This window comes from Podarcis tiliguerta, assembly GCF_965153285.1.
Source record: "Podarcis tiliguerta genome assembly, chromosome: 10".
NCBI lineage: Eukaryota > Metazoa > Chordata > Lepidosauria > Squamata > Lacertidae > Podarcis > Podarcis tiliguerta.
The window spans coordinates 2,355,969-2,381,500 of record NC_139543.1 but is presented as its reverse complement, the minus strand read 5'-3'; the positions used below and the strand labels follow the sequence as shown (position 1 = coordinate 2,381,500).

At 44.9% G+C, this 25,532-nt stretch overlaps 1 protein-coding gene across 7 annotated transcripts in view; it reads left to right on the top strand.

Moving 5' to 3' along the window:
• Positions 1-25,532, top strand: part of FRMD4A (FERM domain containing 4A) — a 401,265-nt gene that overhangs the window by 211,755 nt on the left and 163,978 nt on the right. The window contains exon 1 of one of the 7 annotated variants that reach the window (XM_083399427.1): positions 9,372-9,872. The exons of the other annotated variants lie outside the window; for them this stretch is intronic. The gene's annotated coding sequence lies outside the window, so the exon portion shown is untranslated. Of the gene's footprint in view, positions 1-9,371; positions 9,873-25,532 lie in introns of those variants that run through there. 7 annotated transcript variants of the gene reach the window in all.

Sequence of the window (25,532 nt, the reverse complement as noted above, 5' to 3'; positions counted from 1 at the left end):
GCCGGTTGCTACTCCAGTGACTATAGAGTACCAGAAAGACTCTCCTCCCAGAAGGGAGGGGAGTGGTTGTGGACGGGAGCTCCAACCCCGCCCACGCAGGGGCGGGAGCCCCTGCTTCTTCCGGCTCACCTGGCCGGTGCCTCACGCCCAGGAGGCGGCTCCCACCTGGAGCCGCCCGTAGAGGGGGAGGGCTTGACCTTAGTATATATGCTGGGGCCGGCCCCCTCCTCAGCCTCTTTCTACGTCGCTGCTTCGAGAGTCACCCACCCTCCACTCCCTCTAGCTCAGGGCTCAAGTTTTCTTCTGGCCTTGCTATGGACCTTAGGTTGGTCGCCCGGTTGTCTGGGGGCCTGGTAGGAGTTTTTCCTGTTGGCATTAGGCCTATAGGTTTTTTCGCCTACCTCGTAGCAATCGTCACAACTTTTGTGGTATTGGTGGGTAGGTTAGGCATTGGATTTGGGTGTTATGCTGTGTGGGAAGGCTAGGTGTGGCCATCGCCTACGCCTTCGATTTGGGTATTCCGTTAAAGGAATCCGGCGGTCGTGTATTCTGTCCGATGCCTGCTTGGCTGGAGGCCATGGCACGACCCCGGTGACATCAGGGGTGAGCCTATAGTTGGATAGGCATCAACTGGCTCCGCCTACCCTACTGATGATTCAACCCCTCTGCTGTGGTCATCCAATGCCTAAGCCAATACCTTTGCATTGCAGTAACCAATAAAGTTGTGGCCTTTTCCATGCCCATAAACCTTATACCACGCGTCCTTGTGTGTTTATTTCCACCTCACGGGGGTTGGGGGTCCTCGAACCACAAACAATATGATGAAAAAAGGAGCCTGAGGATGCTGACAAATTCAGAAGTATAGTTGGAAGTTTGCTTCATCTTGCAAACATATCCATGTTCAGCCGAGCTGAACTGGGAACAAAGATTCTGGAATACTGTCTGGGTGACCCTGTGATTGGCAAACTTCACTAACATAGTCATCTCCCCCAACACTGCAGTGTCAATGTCTGTATCTATGAAACGGCTGGGAGGGGATGACACAACTATAGGAAGTAATCACACTGTCTGCCTCCCTTACCCCCATCTCCAATTCTCGGATACAGGTGTTAGAAATGTGATACAGTTATCAGCTATATGGAGCGCTGCCGCCCCCGGTTTTGCAATGCTTTTAAAAACAAAATTCCTATAACTACCATTTCAAATGTTCTCAGACAAGCAAACGGTTACTCAAGAGCTCTACTGAAACAAGGTTTGGCAATCATAATGTCCTGTAATTTGGATAGCTGTTTTAAGGTGTTAGGTTGAATGGGCTGTGGTTCAGTGCATACACTCAGTCTTTTCCTAAGTACACTTCCAGACTAGTGTGCATGCAATTATACATAGGACTGTGGTCTTTTGGGGTCAGAAAAATGTTTTCAGGGAAAGCCTGTCCTGATTACACTCTGTGGGGATTTACTGTAGGCAATCCTGTGGTGATTACCTTGTAAAACTGGAACAATCTTCTATTAAACTCTTGCAAATGAAAATGAAAATACAATCACAGCCAACATGAATTTGTTCAACTTATAGAAGGACTGAGAATAGTGATAGTTTTAGAGCTGAGACCTTTATATATATATGCAGTGGGTGAGGATCTCTCAGCAAAATGTATATACCATTTTCCACACAAAAATGGTTTCCTGTAAAGTTCATTTCAAACACTCAAAGTGACAGGCTAAGAAGAAGAAGAAGAATCCCATAATAGGATAGTTTGCTCTTTTCAGCCTTCTAAGGCAACTGTGCTGAATAGGAGAGCACCTTAGAAAGGACAAAATGTATATGTGTTGCACGAGGCCCCACTTTCCAGGGTCAATGGGACAAAATCCCAGCATTTCCCCCTATTAAATATTCTGCTGCCTCACACTGAGCATGAGTTATAGACATCCCAGCTCTGTTTAATGTGCCTATCGAACAGTACAGCATGCTGCCAAAACCACACTTTTCTAACTCTAATGAATGGAGGAGTTATTGCGTTGACTTCTCCCGCTGGCTTTTAGAGATTATTTTAAGTGTACTCTGTGTGAAAATTGAGCTGAAGCCCTGGAGGCGTATTTCATCGAAGACCAAATCCTTTCTCTGTTCCCACCATTCCTGCACAGGAGATTGCCCTGGGAACTAGTTGAGGAGGCGGGTTAAAAAAGAAAGCCTTTGCTGACTCTAAACACTGTTTCCTGAGAGCTAACTGGGAACATCTTGAGAACAATTCAGCTGACTTGAAGTTACATCTAGTTTGAAATACAGTGTGCAATGACACTTAGTATTTTATAGGTTTTATCCCCTCTGTTGTTTACAGGTCATCTTGGCTGGATTTCATTACACAAATTAGGTGCCTTTTATGACTGATTCCGCTTTGCATTTTTGAGTGAGCTGTCTGTGGTTTCTGGGTTGCTGCTTTGGGCTCTCTATTTAAGAATCTCAAAAGCGCAATTGATCATAAGTCAGGACTGAATGAAACATAAGAATGTTAGAACTGTCACAGTAGGTCAGACCAATTGTTCACTTAGCCCGTCTCTGGAAGCAGCCCATAAGGGACATTTCAGATCATAGTTTGGAATGATGCATTCACTAATTATTTACTCCCATGTTTTGGCAATCAAAGCATATATGAACGAACACATTTCATATGAGGCTGAATATTCTGTTCAGCTTGGCTAATAATTGTGGATGTACCCATCGTGCAGAATTAAGGGTAGCTCAGCTTTTCTTATCATTGCATGCCCAGACACTTTTGCAAGTCCCAGGTTTAGGACATTTCTTAGCCCCAGTTGTCAGAGAGAAAATGCTGCCCATTATCCCCTTATGGTTCCAAGCAGCCAGGATTGACTAATCCATTTCTCTCACCTCCATTTCTGCAATGCCATCCCTTCTTATTTGATCTCACCATCTTTCCATCTTCTTCAAGACAAGTTTGTGGTGCTGTAGGAATGCCCGGAAGCTGCAGTTTCCCCTGGCTTATTTTCTGCCTTGTCAGAACTTGCTTTCCTCTAGACTCTACACACTTGAAAGCAACATTTTCCAGAGTTCTGCTAGAGGAGGCATCGTTAATTTTTCAGAATAAAAAATTGGAGGCATACTTTTCTTTTACATCCACAAAAGTTGACTCTTAGGATGTGTAAGAATAAGAATGATCCACCCTAGAAAACCCCATCCGCTGTGTTTCTCTTGTGTGTGCCTCTATGAGCAGGTAATTCTATTAGAACAATAGAATTGCTGTGGTGTTTCACCAAGCTGATGGTTTGTGTCACTTCAGACAACCACAAGGCAAGGGTCATCTAGTCCAACCTACTGCAAGGCAGGAATCTCCACTAAAGCATCCATGACAGATAGCCATCCAACCTCAGCTTAAAAACCTCCAATGAAGGAGATTCCACCAGCTTCTGAGAGAGTCCATTCCACTGTCAAACGGTTCTTACAACTGAGTCTTCAGCTCATATCTGATGTTGAGACACCATGCCAGAATCGCCCAGTGGAGACTGAATGGAAGGAGATCATGTTAGAGCACAGGAATTATGGAGGTGGCAACAGGCAGCCTCCTCAATGGGGTAGGGATGAAATTTGGCTTCACAGGAAACTTTAGTTTTTGGTAATTTGCCTCGCAGCATCCAGTCCCACATGGCACAGAATGGGGAATTACTGCTGTAACTATGCTGCTTTTCAAATCAAATCCTTGATCCCATTGCTCAGCAGAAGAACACAGGACCCTTGGGTCCAACTTGACATGGTGCCTTTGACACCTTCAATGAGAGGCTACCTCTTCTTACCTTTGTCCTTGAAAGGAGGTAAGGAAAATAGACAATCCATTTACTAGATCAGTACTGATGGTGTGGAGAACATGGAGCAAAACAGTGGCCCTTCACCAGTGGTCCCATTCCTGAATCATCCAGCTTTTAGATACACAAATAACTATCAACTGTTCAAGGATTGAGAGGATGTAGGCATTTACACAATCCATATAATTTTCCAAGAGAAATTGCAAGGTAAATTAAAAGACACTCATACTACCTGGTTTCAGGTAGCTCAGACTCATTCTTTTGCACTTCGTTTGGAGTGCAGGGCTACAGACACTTCCCTTGTTTGAATCCTTATGCAGCAGGCCAGCATATGGCCTGAAAGGTGCCGCTTCCCAAATATACAGCAATCTATTAGATCAGGAAGTGCAGGTGGGGGTGCTAGAAGCCTTCAGTTGTATAGGAATCAGATGTAGGCCACCCAACTGAAAGGCACTGGACTACTCCCCGTTCTAAACCATCTCAGCTCGCTAAGAAGAGGCCTCCCTCAAGGTCATCCTCTGATGGCACTGGATGCCAGTCAGGCTGGCAAAAAGTAATCCCTCTCTTTCCCCTTTATATTGGAAGGCTGTGGAAAGCTTGGTTCAGTTATTCATGTTTGGTGGGAATGCCCTTATGTTAAAAACTTTTGGAAGAGAGTAATTTCCATTATATCCGCAATTACAGGGCAACCCCTTTCTCCAAATCCTGCCTTAGCCCTACTATCTTTGGAAATAGATTTAGGCTCCCCCCTGTGCCACAGTGAACTAGTAGGCTTCTTACTGACCGCAGCACAATTAGTGATAGCTCAGCAATGGAAGAACCAGGCTGAAATACCCCTGAGCATAGGGGGAAATAATATCTGGGATACAGCAATGTCTGAGAGTCTCACTCAACCAGGCTTCCTCTGGCCCTCCAGATGTTTTTGACACCCAACTCCCATGATCCCTAGCTAGCAGGACCAATGGTCAGGGATGATGGGAATTGTAGTCTCAAAACATCTGGAGCGCCGAGGTTGAGGAAGCCTGCACTAGACACAGGAGGGCAATTGAAGGCATAACGTATAGAGAAACGTGGACCCCTTTCTTTAGCTATGTTAATGACCAAAATCAAGACCTTCTTATGCAGTACCAATTGCTCAATATTCTCAGTGGAGAGGTTACATTGGAATGTTTGAATGCTGGATGCTTAGGTGTAGGTCTAGAGACAATGGATAAAACACACACCATTAGAGGTACTGCTAGATAAATGTTTAATGGTTATTGTATTTGTTTAAAAAGCAATAAAAATTGTGGGGTTGTTTGTTTGTTTTTACCAAAAAAGTTCATTGCAGATTGATTCTGCGTTACCCTGCAGTGGGTCCATCTGAGAGCAGAAGTAGGCTGTGCAAGCAATGAGGACAATGACATTGTGGGTGAGCATATAGCAAGGTCATAGTCATAGCTTCTTTCTTCATTCAGCACAGAGAGAAAAGGGCATGGATGACTTAATCAAGGAGAGGATTTTCAAATGCCTATCAAGTAACTGCAGCCACCCCTTTTGGACAGCAGTCTCTAGAACCAATCTAGATTACAGACATGACACAAAGAAGAGAAAATATTTTACTCTGAAGCAAAACTTCAGCATTTAAGATTTATGATTGGTGCTTTTAGAATCTTCCTGAATCCATTGTAATATTTCTCTCTGTGCTATTTGTATTAGTCTGTTGTCCCGCTGGCAATGGATTACGCATGCTCCAGGCTGAGGCAGGCAAGGGGGGTGAGGGAGCAAGGAAGGAGACGGCATGGGGTGAAGGGAGCAAGAGAGGTTAGCACCTCCGGCAATGGTGGATTTCCTCTAATCTGGAGGAACCCGCTCCGCAAAAACTAGGGTCTGGACTGCCACGGCGAGGCGGAGACCCACTAAAAACCACAGGCGGGAGAAGCCTGTGGACCTGGGATTCGGCTGGCACCTTTTGCGCCTCCCCTACTCGCGGGGAAACCTGGTTTCGGGGATCCGGAGCGACGTGGGGTGAGCGGCGCGGTGCTTCGAATCGACTGCTTTTTTCACGGAGTGAAGCCGCATTGCTGTTGCCGGAGAGCGCTGACTTTTTCCTGTGGACAATTGGACTTTAAACAACTACTCGTAAGTAGAACGGAAAATTGGATCTTCAAATATCGTAATTCAGCACTGAAGCGGGAAGGTTCTAAACAGGAAGTCCGCCTTCCTTTTTGTAAATAGATCAAAGCAAAGACGTCGCAAGCTAAAGTCTGGGAAAAGCCCTTTGTAAAGGACTAAATTTTCATCATTCAAAAATATTAAACCCCCCTTGGAAGCAGGAAAAGAGGGGAAAATTTTTGGACTGTTTAAGCCTGCAGGAGAGATAAATTACCACCGTTTTGAACCTGGGACCGGGCTGTCAGTAAGTTTGACGGTTTGGGAAAACTCATTGACTGGGAATAGAACATATGCTGACAGATAGCTAAATAAGAGATATACATTGTTTCCATTGTTTGCCTCTGCACTTAAAAAGGAGAAAAAGTAACTGAAAATTGAAAATTAACTTTGTTACTGGATCTGGGTCTAAAAGGACAGATACAAATAGAAATTGTGTCCTCTAGAGGGAGCTTTTGAAACTGTTGCAGGAGTGAAGTGGAGCTGGGGAATTTTCCAGTTAGAATCAAGGACCGTGAGAAATAAAGTGACCTTGGACAAGAATGTCAAAACAAGAAGCCTTGGTGAATGCATTTTGCAAGATAAGTGCTTTACTGGAACAACTTCATGAGAAGACGGATGTGATGATTATTAAAATTGACAATTTGGGACAAAAAACAACTGATTTTGGACAAAAAGTGAACATCTATACAGAAAATATTCGGGCATTGACTCAGGAACCCATCTCGAAATGGCAAGCTGTGGAGAAGACGATGGAAAAAACTGCTCCTGAATCCCAAGCAATACAAGTGAAGGTCTCATCTTCACAGAGTCAATTTGATGGATACAAGTTGATGCCATGTGTGATTGATTTTGAAAGTCAGATTTGGAGAGATGGTGTCCTGCTTGGATCGGAGAAGGAAAGTTGGACAGACTCCCTTATGAAGGGATGCTCTGGACTTTGTGATTCGGATCTGGGCCAGGGGGAGATTGGAGTTGTGGAGGCCCTTAGCCTCGAAGGGACTTTGGAACATGTCCTGAAACATCTTTTGGACTTTAGTTCTGACTATGGAGTATGGGCTGACCTGTCGAGAAGGAATAAAGGAACTGTCAAGATGGAGTTCCCCCGGGACCTACTCCTCGGTACCAAAGGAAGGAAACTAAGAACAAGCTCAGCAGAAGATGAAGTAAAATGTACGCATAAATATGAAGAAGACCTGCAGAAGGGACATGGAGAAGAGTTAAGAGCCTCGAAGATCACCAGGTTGATGGGCTATATAGAACTGATAGAAAGGACTGACAGAATCCGAGACCAGGGAGAAGAGACGGTGGAAGAAGATTGGAAAAAAAAATTAAAAAATCTATTTAGAGAAATATTGTAAAATTAATGAACGTTGGGAAATGTTGGAATGAAATTACATGACTTCAGTAGAAACATTATAAGGAGTTAAGTATAAATAAATTTTAAGGTTTTGATGGTAAGATAAGGTTAAAATAAATTAAGATAATTAAATGACAGAAAGCAGTAAAAGAGGGAAAGGATTTGCTGATATAGTTAATAACTGGAATACAAAAAAGGGAGGTGTGAGGAGGTTGAGGAAATAAGTTAATGAAAGATAAGGATAAATATTAGATGTGTTTTTAATTGTTTTTCTTTTTCTTTGTGTTTTGATGTATTGTGTTTTTTGTTCTCTTTTTATGTATTTTTTTACTTTTTCTCTCTCTTTTTTTCTTGTGTTTTTTTCCTGTAACTTTTAAACTTCTAATAAATATTATTTAAAAAGAGAGAGAGAGAGAGGCAGCAGCTGAGCAAGCTGAGCTTGTGGCGATGGGTGGAAGCAGGCGAGGGCTCTGGACCTGTGGTGGTGGCTGGGGTTGAGTGAGTGGGGCGGAGCAGCAGCATGGCTGAGCAAGTGGGGCAGAGTGGGTGCATGAGTTGCGCTTGCAGCAGTGGGTGGGCAGCCTGGAAGAGAAATCATCTGCATGACCCAACGTCTTATCTCCCTCCAACGTGACCAGAAAACTGACCCCAAAGGTGGGGCAAAGGCAGACAAGGACCGGATGCTAAAAGGGGATCACTGTGTTACCAGGGACGGGTTTTATTCGCATCCCCAATATTGTCCTTTTGGTTTTGCCAATACAGTAATTATTTTAGTATGTGCTCAAAAGGTTGAACAGCAGATCCAATCGTAACCTGCTGAATTCTAGACAATTGCAGAATCTCAAGTATGTATTCAAGTCATATTCTGTGATGTGGAAGCCTTATCCCATAGGCCCAGATATGCAGGGAGAGGCTCTATTTGCCAGTGAAGGATGAATTCTCTCCACATGGTTTGATGTGCTCTTTCCTTGGTTACTGCTGCACCTATTTTATGACTGAGGTCTGGCTCTAGAATTGCAGCCGATGTCCTCCTGTCTCAGGCCATGCTCTGGAAGTTTTAACTTTGCCATATAAAATCATCTACAAGACCAGCTACCACCTCTGCAAAGACAATCCATCACCCCACCACCATGTCAAGGTTATTATCCTCAAAATTCACTTGACTTTGCATTTTAAGACAGCCTCAGATTCTCATACCCGACTGCTGAGTTGGCTATGAGAATTTGATGCATTACCTTGAAAAAGAGTCAACGACGGTCCAGGTGGTATCAGTCCCTCACATATCAGCGAGGCTGTTTTAATTCTGGTTGACAGAAATCTGAGTTGCTTTTCACACTCAGCAAACTTGCTTATATGTTTGCTTCAACATGTCTTCAAAGCTCAACTCTTCACAGCCACAAAGAGTTCGGGATCTGGCTTGGGTGGCAAGAATGGTTGGCCAATGGTTGGGGCCGGGAGGGATGGGAGTTGCAGTCCAGCAATATGTGGCCATGGCTTCCCCACCCTTGATCTTTTCCCACTTCCTGGGGCTGCTTGTCTGGCAGAACACGAATTCACGGACAGAAGAGCATTTCGAAGGTTTTCCTACCTACCAGCCCCTTTTAGTTACCGAGGTAAAAAGCCGAGAGACTTGGCATGCCCTGGCCAGGGGGAGCTCGCATCTAGCCGACTGGCCGCGGTGGCGAGCGAGGACTGAGGGGTTTGTGCGCGAAGGAAGGAGCCGCCGAGCCCCGGATTCCTCCTGGGGGATCCCTCTCGGTCTCGCCCTTCTTCCTTCAGTCTCCGCGGCTCCTGCGCCGGAAAGCGGAGGGAAGAGCAGCAAGCCGAGGTGGCCGCCTTTCTTTGTTTTTCTGCTCCCATTCCAGAACCCGGCCCTTTTTTGCTGAAGGGCGTGTGTGGCGGTGCCTGAGCCTCTCTGCGCCTCGCCGGCCGCTCGGCCTCGCGGTTCCCTCCGCTCCGGCCCCGGCTGCTGCTCGCGGCCTCCTTGCGCCTCCGCCGGGTCCGCGAGAGAGAGAGAGAGAGGGTCCTCGAGTGGCGCGCCCGCCGGCGAGTTCCGCGAGCCGCCTCAGGACGCAGCGAGACGCGCGCAGAATCTCAGCCGCTGGGCGAGCGCGGGCCCCGCCGCCGCCTCCTCCTCCCTCCTTCCTCCCTCCTTCCCGCCCTGTGTGTTTGTGTCTCGCCCCCCGGCCGGCCGGCGGAGCTGCGGAGGATGGAGGCGGTGGCGGCGGCGCGCTCTGGAGTCGAGCCAGGCTCCCTCTCTCCGAGAGACCGTTAGCAGCAGCGTCGGGGCCGGGGATGTGGTCGCCCAGGGAAAGCGCTCCTGGCAGACGCGGGCAGAGCAGCAGCAGCAGCGAGCGAGAGAAAGGGCTGCGCCTCCATGCCAGCGAGTCCTCACAAATGGATGCTGCTGCCGCCGCCGCCTCTGTCTGTTAGGCCAAAGGCCCGAGGAAACTGGATTTAATGGGATGCTTTCTTTCTGGGAAGAGGGGGATTGAAATCTGAATTGCTCCGCCGCCGCCGCCGCTGCTCCTGTGGAGGTGGAGGGAAAGGTAACGTGAGTCTTTGTTTCCATCAAGGGGGGAAGAAGCCATTGAGAACATGCAGCATTTTCCTTTTCCTTAAAAAAAGAGGGGTGGGGGCTGAAGGGAAGCACAAACCGTAGCTGCTTTATGATGCCATTTTTTCTAGGATCTCATTATAACATGGAATCTCTAGGTCTTCCCATTTAAAAAAATACGTTTTTAATGCCTAGGTTTAGGAAAACTATTACGTTGCAGGAGCTGCGAGAGGGAAAGCAATGTGGATTGGCTTTAGGTGTGCTGGGGTTGTGGCTGGGGGTGTGAGGAGAAAGGTACAAGGAATCATCTGAATTCAAACTAGCCTGGGAGCCTTTTACTAGGATCTGCTAATATGGAGCTGTTCCTTTGCACTCTAAATGGATGCAGCCTGTTTAATGCACAGCTTGAGGCTTGTAAAAGGTGAAACCTCTGGAATATTTTTTGTTTTCATTCAAACATTAGGCTCTCCTGTTCTCTTGCAGGAAAGTTGTTTCACATTCAGTAAATCAATCAGTTTCCCATTATTTTGAGATCTTTGCTTCTCTCTCTCTCCCTCTCTCTCTCTCCCTCTCCCATGCTGCAAATGAATCCATATGAGATCACTTTCCTGATTGTGTTATTAAGCATGTTCACTGCTGAGTGGGGAAAGCAGAAAAGTAGATTGCAGCATCCATGCAAAATTTCCAAAAGAAACAATTGTTTCTATTAATAGTACTGGCAGTGGTTTAATGAAACACATGCAGACCAGCAAACGATCTAGCAGCACTCTTTCTGAAACAGTCAGAGGCTGCCCTAAAGGAACAAAACAGATAAAGGATGAACTGTAGAAATGAACAAGTACAAATAACGGAGACAATTATTTTTGAAAACTAGAGAAAGGGGTGTTGTCTAGCTTGACTGTATGAGGTTGTGTGTGCATATATTTGCAGTCTGTATGTGCACTTTGAAAGTGGCAACACTGATGGTGAGAATCCACCGAACCTGTCTGAGCTCCACCTTCGGCAGCATCGTAAGGGGTGTAACCAAGATTACATTGCACCAGGCTTAATTTGAATTCACGCTGGAGTAGCTTCCTACCCCCAGTATTTCTCATGAAATGTGTCATGTCTGATTTGTATGCCAGTGTTGTATCCCGACCCCTAACCAAGCACCAAAGAGTAAAACGACATGGGTGGTTATTTTTCCTATCCAGTACTGTCAGGATGGCAGAGGGCCCAACAGGCAGGCTGCCTTGTGAATAGCTGACTTCACACTATGGACTGAACCCATGGACTGCTGACCACGGCAATATTGTTTCTATTCTGGCTGCAGAAGAGCAGTTTGTAGCTACTTGTTCTAACCTTTTCTGGCACAAGGTACTCGCTCCAGAAAATATGTTGCAGATCATTCGTTCTTATATTGAAGAGTGACACCATAGTCTGCCTCAGCTAATGCTATTCAGGCCATGGTTCCAAAATAGTTTAACGCTTTGTGTGATGTGCACAATTGCATTGTTGCAAACTGGTGTTATCAAGTAGGCTCAGGAGCAATTTGTCAGGATTTAGTTTCTACTATTATGGAAAAGTATCCTTATGGTTCCTGAATCAAACTTTCAGAAACAGGCGCAGGGAGGGCTCAGAGCTGGTGATGGGGCTTAGCTCAGAGCAGGCTTAGCTCTGCAAGCTACATGCCAAGCGCCCCAAGTTCACTTTGCTGCATCTCAAGTTGAAAGGCTCTCAGTTTGCAAGGCCCATTCAAAAAGAAGAGAGGCGAGCCACCTGTGGACCAGTTTTTGCCATTCAGGCATAAAAAGCCATGCCATCTCCTTAAGGGGTGGGTTCACTCTTTTTGCCACAAGTGTATGTGTGCAGAGGCATGCGCCTGTGGCAATGGAGTGGGCATGCATCAGGCAGCTGTGGCTAATCAGGACTTCCCCGCATGTGTCCAGCACATGTTCTTGCATGTTTACAAGTATGCGTCTCCATTTCATGCTGAGTGTAGCTTACAGCTGCAAAAATGCTTGCCAAATAAAGTGCAAATTGGGACCTCCAGTAGCTTGCTGAAGTCAGTGGTGGCAGGGACTGGCAAGTATCAAACAAGGAACAGTTCTTGTGGCTCCACTGTGTTTTATATTTGTGGCATCGCTATTAATTTGTTCACAAGCTACAGTTGGGAGGACAATAACCCATGCTTCCAAATCTCCAGTGTTTGGTAATGTGCAATATTGCTGAATGTAAACTCTGGGGGCTAGTTTTAAAATAGTTTTAATGGTAAAGAAAACCATGTTTCTCTCTAGAGAACCTTTGCTGTTTCTCTGTAGGGTAATAGACTGCAATATAAAGTGTTTCTGCAAAACTCTGTAGGGTTGCTGTAGGGTTGTTTGTGATCACAAGTCAGTGTAATTTTTCAAACCTTCGTAACATGTGAATTCTGCAAATATCCATTGTGCGAGTATCCCACTCCAACAATTCCTGGAAGTGTTGGACTACTACTCTGTGCAAATTTTCACAAACCACAATTGTGGGAAATTAGCTATCTATCACAAGTTACTTTTACCACACATCACAATTAAGCCTTACCAACTGCATGTTAAGTTAACACCAGCTTGTACAGTCAGCAAAATTAAGCAGGGGAGCTTTTCCTGGACTGCATCATTTCTGGTTTCAGGTGAGGGGTAGGAGTTACCATTTGAAGGCTAATTTAATGGGGGAGAAACATATCCTTGCACATAGAAAGCTGGCCTGCCAACCTAACTTTCTCCAACATGCTATTTTCTGTATGTTCAGGGATGGTTTTTAAATGGAGAAGCAGTCAGTCATGCAGTCTGCTCACCTGCAGCCACACTTTTACATTTCTGGGCAGCTGAAATGTTCATAAACATTTTGTGATACTCCCAGAAGCTGAATCAATCGTGATGGAAAACTTACTTCAGTTGGCTAAAGTCAAGAGTTATTGCAGCTGTTTGCTAGGGATGGTTCAAAAAGAGCAGCCTGGTGTTTACCTCTGAGGACGTCTCCCCTCTCCCCGCCCTGCGCTGTCACCTGAATAAAGAATGAGTGATTGATTAAACATGTTCTAACTTGCATGTGATTGAAAACAATAGTCCTAAATCAAGAGGGACACATTTATTTGTTTTCAGGTGGTACCTAAGTGCACCATAGGAGGCATCAGCTTATAAGAGGTACGCCGGCTGGTGGAAGAGAAGAGGGGAATGCATCTTTCAAAATTGCATTTGCCAATCACAGTTTTTATAAGTACCTGTGTGAAAAATACTTTTTAAAAAATCTGCTTGATAAATTGGTAGCATCTTATTAGTCAGTTAAAAGGTTTTTAATTCATTAATCTAAACTATTAATTGAGTAAACATTGCAGCTCTCCTTTTTTCGTTCACTATCTGATTGGGAAACTGAGGAAATGGGCAACTCCTGGCTCCATTTTTTCCTATTCTGGGCTTTCTGTTTCTGCTTCACCATAGCTAGTGACTTAAATAGTATCCAAGGCTATCTTAGATTTCTCAAAGAGACGACAGCACATGGGCTGTGAAAGTAGAGGCAGAATAGCAGCAGAAGAGATGTGCTTATATCCCTCAGGTTTCAGGTTGCAGGAGAAATTTTGGTTTATTTATTGTTTTATACTTATATATCACCTTTCTTCCATTATGGAATCTGAGGACATATACTTGTGGTTCTGTAGTGGCTGAAATTAATGGCTCCTTTACTGGCATCAGCTAGTAAAAGTTTGAGATTGTTTTGAGTTCCTGCTCAAAAACCTTACTTTGCAGTTCTCAAGTCTGCTGCAGGCCCTGGACACCATCTGCTAATCTCATCTTTAAACTGGGAATGGCACTGCGGCTTGGGTCTGCAACCTCTGTTCTGCATTAGAGACAGCATCCCCATTGATCCTGTGGGCTTTGACGAATGGGAGTATTATAGATTTTGGAAAGGAAGCCCACAGAATGGCAGTGTGTTCCCTTCCTGCAGGATTCACCTGGTGGGGTTCTACTTCCTGAAGGAGTTCAGGAGTTCGCCTATGGTTGGTTGTTGTTTTTTATCCATAGGGTTTTGTTGGTTGTTTGGTTTTACAGCACACACACTTCTCTGGCTCGCCACTGAGCTTATCGCAGAGTCCTTCCTCACAGACTTCCCTACACTCCTTTCCTGTCCTTCCACCTTCCTCCCACTCTCCAGGGAGGACCTTCTAGTCCAGTCCTCCTGGTCCCTCTTGTGCCAGGGCTTCTCCTCAACCCCAAATAAAGCTCCCCTGTACACATGATCCAAGCTTTCTCCCAGTCTCTCTCACTCCCCTACTCATGCAAACTTTCAGTTTCTTATACTCTCTCGCTCTTCATGCAAGCTTTCAATCTCTTTCTCCCACACTCTCTGCCATCTACTTCTTCTGTGTGCCAAGCAGCGTTCCTTGTGCAGTGTTCCAAGCTGACTCCTTGCTCCTGCCCTGCTGGCTTTTAAGTCTCGGCCGTGCCTCACAGGGGGCATCCCCACAAGGCCCTTTGACCCACTGTTCTTCTGGCCTGCCCTTTCCTCTCTGTGAGAGCCACAAGAGGGATGTTGCAGCACCTAGCCATGTTCCTACCCCAATGCTACACCCTGTACCAAGGCAGTTGTGGGAGGCTCTGGTTCCTGGGCTCCCAGGCTGCCTCTCTAGCCAAACCTTTTCCACAGGGACCTAATGGCTTGTTGTGGACCTGTCCTTAATTGCTTTCACAAGTCTCTTGCAGTGAACTATCACCCATGATCATGAGTGGATCATATGTGTATGTGAGGCTGCATCCAGCAGATGTGGAATTCTTTGCTATCAACGTTCTTATTTCTTTGAAAGCCCTTCCAAGAGCTTTCATCCTAGTTTTAATTGAAATTCACCTATCTTGGCCCCAGCTTCACAGAAATGTCTCAAAAACAAAGCAGGAAGATATTGTTGGAAACCTTTTCAACTCTCATGTCTGGAGCTCCTTGGCTGAGCCTTTGCTCATTTCGTTTTCATGAATCAAGCAATTTCATTCCTTGTTTGCTTCTACCGGTATCACATCATGCTCTGATTATTAACCCTCTTCCTGAGCCAGTGAGCCACTTTGAACCCTGCATATCCTGTCCGTTCACCTCCCTGAGCATGGGATGCAGGCTTTCCAAGTGCTGGTTTTGTCCATATAAACATTCTAGGTGACTTTGTTAGACTACTAGATGCAGGCTAGCTAAATGCGGCTTACATTCAATGACAACCTAGGCAGGAGCAGAGGAAGGTGGGTGCTGTGGGTGCGGGCCGCCCCAGGTGTCACCACTGGGGGGGGGGTGACAAAATGCTGGGCGGCACTCACCTCAGGGCCTGCAGTGCGCCCAAGCCATGTGTCTCTCCTGGGAGAGACGTGGTGGCTTGGGTGTGCGCAGGCTTTGCGCTGTCCAAACGGTCCACCCACTGCCTCCCCTCCAGCTGCAGGGTGGCTGAGTGGGAGGAGGCAGACAGACCCCAGAGGCCCTGCGGTGTCCCCCACCCTCACCCCACCCCAGATGCCCAAGCGGCTTCCTCCACCACTGAACCGAGGAAGTGGTACTTTACGTGTCTGGTAACTTAGTGGTGCTGTAGGTAAGGACACTCATTAAACAAGGGGCCGTTGCTGCCATGGCCACTCTCAGGCAAGCTACAAGGCAAGTCCACAGATTGCTGAGCACGGCCAGATGCACATATTGTGTTATATAGTGGAAAGAGACAAACCCTGTGCATGGGACTGATGTGTTCAGGATAAAAGTGAGGTGAAAGTGAGAGTGCTCACTGGAGGTTTCTTTAATGTTCTTTCTGGCATGCTTGCTGCATAGTAGCAGAGGGGACTCTGTACACCATCTCCCATCAGGCCATGTACTTCAGGTTATCCCTTTTCCTTCCCTCACAAGAACCTTGTGAGATAATTAGCTCAAGGTCACCCAGGGAGCCGTATCAAACCATGTGTTTCCTCATTCACTGCTGGCTGTCCTTGGCATCTGCCTGTCTCGGGAGACAATGGAGGAGTCTGCCTTTGGGGGTGAAGTCAAACCACTGGAAGGTTGCAGCATCTTCTGTGGCCATAGAGACTGACATGTTTTGTTGCACCTGATGAAGGCGTCTGCTCCTCCTGCTGCAGATGCACCGTGGCATTTCTTCTTTTTGAGCGCCTCCCAGCAGTCATTCCTCCTCTGATAACTGTGTGCCCACTGATAATTGACTAGCAAAAATGTAAATTTTTTCCCCTCTTTTAAATAATATCTCAACCTAAATAAATAGCATTTTCTTTTCATTTCTTGAGTGTTCTGACTTGGCTATTGATGTGGTCAGTATTGGAGATTATGATGATGGTAGTGACTTTGCAAACATTACTTGTCAGTGCCAAAACACTTCTTCTTCACTGTTTGCCTCCCAGCATTATTTGTGAAAATGCTTCCTTCGGTGTGTACATTGTCCTCCCAAGTGACATCACTGTGTAGTCAAATGTTCCTTCTTTCGTGACTGTGGCTGGCAGTGCAGGTGCGGCATCATCCCATTTGGGGATATATGTTTGGGGTGTGGACACCCAGATGACTAATCCAGGAAAGAAGCAGCCGAGGGGGGAGAGATTGGGCAGTGGGGGGGGGGACCACAAAAGCAGTAGAGGGGGATATGATGCCTAGCAGGATAAAACTAAGTAAATATTTTGCCATTTTTTTTTATTTTTTTGGTCTAGATGGGGAGGACCTCTATCTTATAGTTTTTTCACCAAAGTAAAAGTGGAGAATAATTGGCACTGCTCCTGTATCGTGAGCACTTGAAATATTTCACAATTATCTACCCAGGAGCTGCTGTCAGATAGCAAAGAAATGCCATCCAGAACTGATGCTTTCAGTGAGCTTTTGTATAGACTGCCAGCTATACAAAACTGCCATGACAAGCAAAGAGAGCTCAGAATCAGCACAAAACCCAGCAGTCAAAAATCTTTATGGCAGCATTTTCAATTGGGCTCCCTAAATCTGCAAATGAAACAACTGTTTCATCCTATAGCATCAGCATGTGTCTGCCCTTTAAAATGTAACCAAGCGAGAACATCTTTTCATGTCTTGCTGTGTTTGCCAGCCATCCTTCAGTGTTTTGAAATGGGGTGGGGGAAGATGCGCAGTAAACATCGGCCCACCTGTGCATACAGTATCTGTTTAGCACCAACAGGTCTCTTTCTTTGTAGCTTTCCAGGCGCTTTGTTTTCCCTATCCTCTTCTGTTTGGGTTAGTCCTGATCCAGCACCTGTTGCTTGATATCCCACGCATATAATACATTGGGTAGTTAGTCACACGGCTGCCTGTAGTTCTCCCCATCCCTTCCTTGTTCTTTTGCAAACAGGGCCAGATTTATTTATTTCTAGCATTCATAAGACACGTTACTAGCCATGAGGGCTCTGGAAGCAGCTCACTGTTAAAGAACCACACACACTTGCACAAGGAAAAATGCAGTAGCACCCAGAAATCAGAACCAGGAAAAAGAACAAAAACAAGCCCTTCTTGCTTTTAACTATGCTTCTAAAAGTCTGGCATGAACTTGCCAGCGGGGCTTCTGTCGGGGATCTCCAAAAGGAGGGAACCACTGGGGGAAAGTCCCTGGATCTTTTAATCAATCACAGAACCTCTAGAAACGAAGACAACAAAAATCAGAGACTTAAGACCAAATTAGATGTGACTACTGAGATGCATGAATGAACGCATGCACATATGTTTATCTAGTCAGGACAAATAGCTTGGGGGAGGCGGGGAGAAAGTTTTCAGCATGAAAATAGTGCTGGGGAGACAAATTACAGTTCCCTCCCCTGTGCTGTGGTCTCAAGCCACACACCTTCTGCTTTCAAAGTTTAAAGAGGACAGAACTGGATTCTTACATCTCTGTTGGCACAACTAGCCTAGTCCTCACTCATGGCCATCTTAAGGTACCAGGAGGAATAGTGGGATGATGCTTTTCTGTAAGTACCTAGGACCAATACTGCATAGGGCTTTAAGTCTTTGGGGTTAAGCCCAGGAAAAACCCTGGAAACCTATTCAATTAAGAGCATAGGAAGAGCCTTGCTGGGTCACATCCAAGGCCCATCTACAGAATACCCATAGCCGGTAGGGGTGGATGGATTCATCCATTTCAGTTTAACTTAGTTTGGCATTTTCCCAAGTTCAGTTCTCCACATTCCAGCATCAGTTTGCAACTTAAAAATAAGTCATCAGAAGTATTCTCCATCATTTTATTGTGCATTTCTGCTTATATACATATTTTTGTATGCAGTTTTGTTAAACATTTTTACAGGAAATTTCCTAATATAATGTATTTCTATATTTTATTTTTACTAATATATGCATTTCTAGGCACACTTGCCCCTATATATGCATTTTGTACACATGATTTTGTTGGAAAACTGTATTGCAAAATTTGGACAAGTGAGAATTCCAAAGATAGCTTTCGTGGTATCTTCAGCTGCTTCCCCCCCCCCCCCCGCCCACAGTTCTCATTCTTATTTCTAACCTCCATTGTTTATGGTGGTGATAATTATATTACTGTTACTGTTGTCACAATTTACCTGCTCTTTGCCCTAAGGCCCCAGTATGGGTTGCAACAATTAAACACAATTATATGCATTTGTTTTAAAGCATGTCAAAATAGAAACAGATTTTATTGTTTCTTTATTGTGTACATTGGGTGAGAACACCTGAGGTGGAAGCTTGGCGCCTACACCTGGGGTTTTCCCTAGCTTATTTTTTCTGGCAGCCCCATCTCACACTGCGTTGAATGCTGTTTCTGAAGCTGTGTTTTGAGATGGAGAGCCTGATAATTCATCCTCTGGAAAGAATAGCTCAGAAGCCCTTCTGACACTATCATGGGTGCTTGGAGGACAGTGATGATGCTCACTGAATGCAGCGAATGCCAACAAGGGGTGGGGTTTAAGTTCTGGCCCATACTTAGTCTTGCCTCAAACCAAAACATTTGGAATAGACTAGGGATGTTCCCCCCCACCACCCCATTTTCCAGAACCCTACTTTCTATGGGTCGTATCCAACACGGCTCACGTGCAGTTCATCTTGTGCCATGGGACTTCCACTTGCTCTTCTTGCCCTCTGGAGGGTCCTCTGGAGGGTCTCCAACCCTCTAGGGCAGAATTTGAGGGTGTGCAGGGGAGAGGATCTGAGGGGAAAGTTTGGCTGTGCTAGTGGAAGTCTGCTATGCTAATGGAAGAACTGCATTGAGAAGGAGGCTTGGTCTTTTCCCTTTCCTTGTGTAGCTTGAGGTTTCTCTCCCTTTCTATAACTTTCTGCTGTTTTAAGGCAGCAGCAACTACTAATTTAACCAAGCAAGTGTCTTTGGCCTGAGACTCTTTCTTTGCTCTAGCTTTCTCTTTGTGGTGCAATCCCTGGGAGAGCTCTTGTAGTCAGGAAGAGTTTTCTTACCACAATCACACATACAAGCATTTGTTTTGGCCACACCAACCACAAGGTGGTAAGATCAGTAGCAATTTTCACCATGTGTGTGCATGTGCAAGTGCATGAGAGAAGACGAGGCAGAGAAACAGAGGACGTGCAGGAAAAGGTAATATTAAGCTCTGATTTCTGCTACAAGCTGTTAGAAGAAGCAAAATCAATATATTTCAGTAAATTATTGACTCTCTACATATTTGATTGTTCAGCATTTATAATGTGACACACAAACATTAATCATTTTGTGTGCAAGTCTTTGCTGGGAACATTTTGCTCTTACATAATTTTAATATAGTTCCCCCCTTATTTGTTGTTATTGTAAACAATGCTGACCATATAGCTAATAAATTTGCCTTTGGCTCCTTGTGGTGCATTATAATTAGGGCAAAGTGGGTTTATCTGGAAGCTTCAGGAATGAGTCGCCCTGGGAAATCACTTGATTGGCGGAGTTGAAATCCTCACAATTTACAAATTAGCGTTGTGTAGACATGGTTCAGCTGGTAGCCTTTAAGCAAGCAGCTCAAACTAGAACATTGTGCTTTGAGTGGTGGGTTGGTGCACTCTTTTGTTTGGGGAGGGGGGAAACAGAAGGGGAAGGATGGAGATGGAGAAATGTTAAACGTGGGATCCACGTAAAAGGTGTGACCCAGTCCCAGATCTGAAAATGTTGAACATAACTGGACTGATGTTCCTCTGGGTCTCCTCCATCTGTGATTCTGTGAATGATGCAAGAGACATTGATCATCACCTCTAAACATATATTGCCAGGTCCAGAACAGACAACTTGTCCATTGTAAGTAGCAATCATTGGAGCAGGCCAGCTGAGGGAGGAAATGGAATTTCCAAAACTTGATTAATGGTATATTGGTGTATTTTCAGCCATAAAGTCTTTCATTCATTCCTGTAGCAGTGCCAGCGCCCATGGTGTGGGCTGTTCAGAAGAAGAAGCAAAGGGCAAAATGTGACGATGCATTTGGACTGTTCCAGGAGAGGTGGAGTCCTGTTCATTTGCTCTGCCTCAAATTGACACACTGCCTGTCATTTAACAGGGCAAGTAACAATGAGAATGTGGTGCAGTTTGAGTTTGCTTCTAAGAACTCGGCATCCATAATTAGAATGTTTAAAGGGATGGGGAACTCAGCCTCTCAGAAGAAATGCCAAGTTCTCTTTCTTCCTTGCCCAGAGCACTGCGTTCCTACCAATGTTATCTTCAATAGCCAGGCGTACAGCCTCATTCTCAGTTATGTACTGGAGAGGCTGAGGTCTTTTGCTTCTCAGAATACAGACAGATATCAGCTAGGAAAAACAAACACCTTCCAGACCACACTGTAAGAACACCCTCCAGTATCTGGATGGGCAGTAGAGAGTCTGATCTGATGGAAACAGGTTGAATAACTTTAAAGGAACAGTCTTCGGCTGGTGTTTTAAAGCTAAGCCCAGGCTTAGCCACTGAGCCCAAATCCAGGCTTGTTGTGAACAGTCCAGGAATGTGGAATGCAGGCATGGGGACTTCTAATTAAAGGAATGAGGCTCGCTTGCTTCTGTGATTTAATGATTTCAAAGACCTGCTTGTTTCTTTCAATTTGCTGTTTTAGCCACACCCAAAATAGATTTGTAAAGGCTGGAAGACAGGCTACAGGGAGAGCTTCACAAAGCTTCACCTGCTGCCCCAAATGGCCTTCCTGTGGTGAGCTCTTAATGTTTTGCAGAGATATATGATGAACCTTTTGACTTTGTTGTCTGACTGAGACTTCAAAAGGGGTTGGATGGGGGTGTCCTGTTCCTAATAGGACACCATACATGGCTGGCAGCCTGTGTTTGACTTGGGGAGTTGCAAGTTGCTTAGACCTGTTTTAGGAGCATTTGCCTCATGCAGCTTGGCGACAATGTTGTGATTTTCTATCCTCCCAGTCAGTGTGGGGGGGTTTTTTTAGCTGCTGCTGGAAAGGGCATAGAGACTCACAACTTGATGGCTAATCCCTACATACTAAGTGCTGCTAACAACCCCATTCAGCACAGAGTTGGTTCAGCGAAGCCCATTTGCGGGGCTAGCGCTACTGTTAGGCAAAGTGCTAAGGGACAGTGGCAGCAGCTCCTCCCTTGTGCTGTTGTTCTTAAGCCTCTCCAACATGGGTGAATCAGGCTGCAAAACTAATTCCTCACAGGTAAAGACAGCAAAAAGGAGGATATAAAGCATGCATAAAACCACAAAATATACTGTGACTTGTAGCAAATAATCAGCTCTGATCATGCCTCAGTTCTTCAGGTCTGCAGGACCCGTATCAGAAGATGCAGCAGGTATCATCGTAGTGCACATTATGTTTGGCTTATGTACTGGTCTTAAAGAAAACGTTCCATTAACGCTGATTCTGCGCGTGCTCAGGGGCACCGTGCACCTTTGTGGGGAAGGATGCCACGTGCTGCTTTGCTTCAGGCAGTAAAATTTATTGGGCTGGCCCTGTCCATTGATTTCAGTGGGCTTAGTTTCACACAGGATCAATTTGTTATGTGCATGAGGGTGACTTCTGACCACCTAGACGCAACCTACTGTAACCTTTAACGTTGCTAATCCCACCCAGGTTTTTACATTTTGCATCTTCCTCTAGAGCTGCTGCCTGTGACTGCATCCATGAATTCCCAGCCAGTTGGTTTCCCAAGACTCCTTAAGAAAGAACAAATTGGATGTGTTTGTACTTGGCCCATTCACAGACCTCAGTTTGGTTCTTAGATAATATGACTGTTTTTTTCTGGACAAGGACCCTCCAAAATGAGTCAGGGGCTTGGTAGGGTGTTGAAAAGCCAGGTTATTAATATTGAAAATAGTCTGTTCCTTTCAAACACGCATAAGGTATAAAGGAAAGTGGAATTGTACACACATACACGCACACCTACGTGTACTTTGAAATGCTGTGTGTGATATAAAACAGCTCAGCAGCCATTATACGGCTTGGCAACCAGAATATCCAAGAATGAGAGATCTCAGGTTAATCTTTCTTTTTAAAAAATGGGAATGAGACTTTTAAACACAGATATTCTCAAATTACAGTATATGCATTCCACTAGTGCTGGGAATTATAAAGATACATTTGAAATGCAGACATTTTATAAAGAAATCTGTGTTTAACGATATGTTAATGCTTTCAAACCTGCAGAATGCTACAGGCAGCTCCCCATTTACATGTGTTCAAAATGTGCATATCACGCCGAACCCGGAATGACCCGGAAACACCATAAAGATGTCACTGAAACATCACTAAAGAACAGGGATGGGGTGCAGGGTAGAGTGGAGTGGGGCGGAGCAGGGTGTTTGCAGGCTTACTCAATGGATTTCAGTTATATGCGACTTCGCCGGTGCGTGCAGGGCCTCAGAATGTACCCCCTGTGCAAACGGGGCTGCCTGCATTAGCTGGCAGTGAGCATGCATGTGGGCGGGTGTAGAATTTCTGCAGCTGAACCAGAGCACCAGCACCAGGGCAGCTGTACTATACTGTGCGCCCTTGGGACCAGCCCACCCAGTGATCTTCCAGTGAGGATGCATGAGCGGAAGTGGGGGCAGTTCCCATTTAAGTGATTAACTGATGCCCATTTTACTGCACTGATGAAAAGCTTCTGAAAGTGGCCTGAGCAGTATTGAGGGAAAATGCTGGAGCTTCCATTTTGAAGGTTGTTGTGTGTGGCATTGTTCAGAGAAGTTGCTATTTTTCAACCTAGCCTGCTCCAAAAGGTTGTTGTGATGCTTTTGTTGGCTCCTTGGAGGAAAGATGGGATAGATGTGAAATTGAAATTGATGCAACTGGAGGAAAAGGCATGGTGGATGTTGCTTCCAGATGACCTGTGTCTTGAGTATTCATCCTGGTTTGTTTGGGGAAAGTTTGTGGGGAGAATATATAATATCAGCTCTTTATTGCGTATACATTCTGATTTGTTTGCAGGGAGGTTATATGAGGTCAATCAATTGTCATGCCACACTTTTCCAGAGGACTTTTCTTACTTCAAAAAGTCTCTTTCTTTTTTGGAAGCAGGTTTCTTTGTTGTTGCTGCTGCTGCTGTGCTGCTGCTGCTGTTAAACTTTCTATACTGCCCTTCATCCAAAGATCACAGGACAATAAATACACAAAAACATATACCATGATAACAAACAAAAATAATACCCCCACAGTCTAAAAGACCAGAGATGGTTTAATTAGCCAAAGGCCTGGGAGAAGAGGAACATTTTTGCCTGCCACCTAAAGATGTCTATTGAAGGTGCCAGGTGAGCCTCCCTGGGGAGAGCATTCCAAAAGGGGAACCACCACAGAAAAGGCCTGTTCTCGTGTTGCTGCCCTCCGGATTTTTGTGGAGGAGGCACCCAAAGAAGGGTCTCAGATGATAAGCATAGGGTCCTAATCAGTTCATACAGAGAGAGATGGTCCTTGAGGTATTGCGGTCCTGAGCCATTTAAGGCTTTATAGGCCAAATCCAGCACCTTGAATTGGAGTTTCTTGTGCAGATGTGCCAGATCCACTTCACTTGCATAACCAGAATTTTCTGGGTGCAATTTTAGCACCAAATTCAGCAAAATAGTAAAAGTTTAGAAGGGCTCACTGTCTCCCTCGTCCTGTACCTTTTCCCCTGGCATATGGCATATGGCTTTCAAGTCGACTTTCCCACTGGACTTAAACATTTGTTAGCTCAACTGGGGGTGAACATCCAGGGCTTGATTATAGTTGTAGCTAAAGTCAAATTTCAAATCCTTTTCTGTTTTATGGTTCAGTATTTTAGCTACAGTTTATTCCTTAGAATGCACTGCCGATGAAAATCTGTCTACCTCAGTGAGATTTGCAGTTGAAGACACTTAAGACATGATGTTATTGTAGAGAGGAAGAGGACACAATCATTAAGAAATTTCAGCTTCACTTCAGCAAAGCACAAGCTTGCTTGTTGGCAGAGTTCATTCTTCAAAGTAGGAAGTTTCTTTGCTACGGAGGTATCTGATTTCTAATAGTTTTGCTTTTTTCTGCCAAATATTTTGTAATTAAACAGATATGGTAGTAATAAATCGCATTGTGAATACAATTGGTTTGATGATATCTTTTTACTGGATCAACTTCTTAGGAGATTAAAATATTTGCAAGACCAAAAGAGAAAGATTACTAAATGTATGAAAGTACTTTGAGCTCTGATTTTTTTCTTCTTATTCTGTAAGCATTTTTTCTGTTTTACTTGAGAGGAAGCATTAGCTTTTAGATGTTGACTGCGTCAGACATACACAAACTACAAAGCAGAGTACCTTGTTAATTTTACTTGGCTCAGACTATGGCTTCAATTGGAACTTAAATCATATTAAAATCAAACTTGAGCTTCTTGAAATGCAGATGGACTTGTTTCCTAAAACAGCTCATACTATAGTAATTTTTTTCCCTGAGCTACACACACCACGCCTGAATATTGTTAGGCAAAGTCATGGCTCAATGATTCCCATCTGACAGGGGTGACAGTCCTGTTCTCCTCTCCATTTTACCCTTAGGGTAGGCTGAGAGATAGGGAATGGCCCAAGCTTACTCAATGAGCTGCATGGCCGAGAAGGGATTTGAACTCGGGTCAATAAATAAATATAATTATCAGAGAGGCACTGAATGTTCCCAAAACTTGAAAAAAAAACCACAAAATACCCCCCCCCCCCATACCCGAAGCTATATTTTCCATGCATTTTTCAATAGGCATTGATTCTAGCCATTCAGGAACAGTGTTGTCAGTGTGGTGATACCGTTATGCCATGTAGAGCATCAGATTTGGCTACAAGACAAGACTTTGAAGGCAATTCAGAGCAAGGGAATGGCTTTCAACATTCACTCTTCATGGGTGATCATGGGCTTCTGGGAATAATTTTGACAGCATGATAACACCATAGCTAATCAGATTTGGCTTTATGATGGTACCCCATCAGTGAGGGCAATGTTTTCTGTTCCCACGCAGAATAGCAAACAATTTTGCTTATTTACTGCTTCCCCGTACAAAGTTTCTGAAAGGGAGAGTGCTTTTTAGCAGGGTTGAATGCCTTAATAAATATGCTGTTTGTCATTGTAATTTTCTTTTAAAATCTGATTAAAATGGGACTTCTTTCTTTTGTAGGCTAGCAAAATGGGTTATGGAAATGTATAGAGCTGTTCCAATTAACAGAATTTGCATTTTGTAAATTTGAGACATTTAATGTAGTGATGCTTTTCAGCAGGCAGAA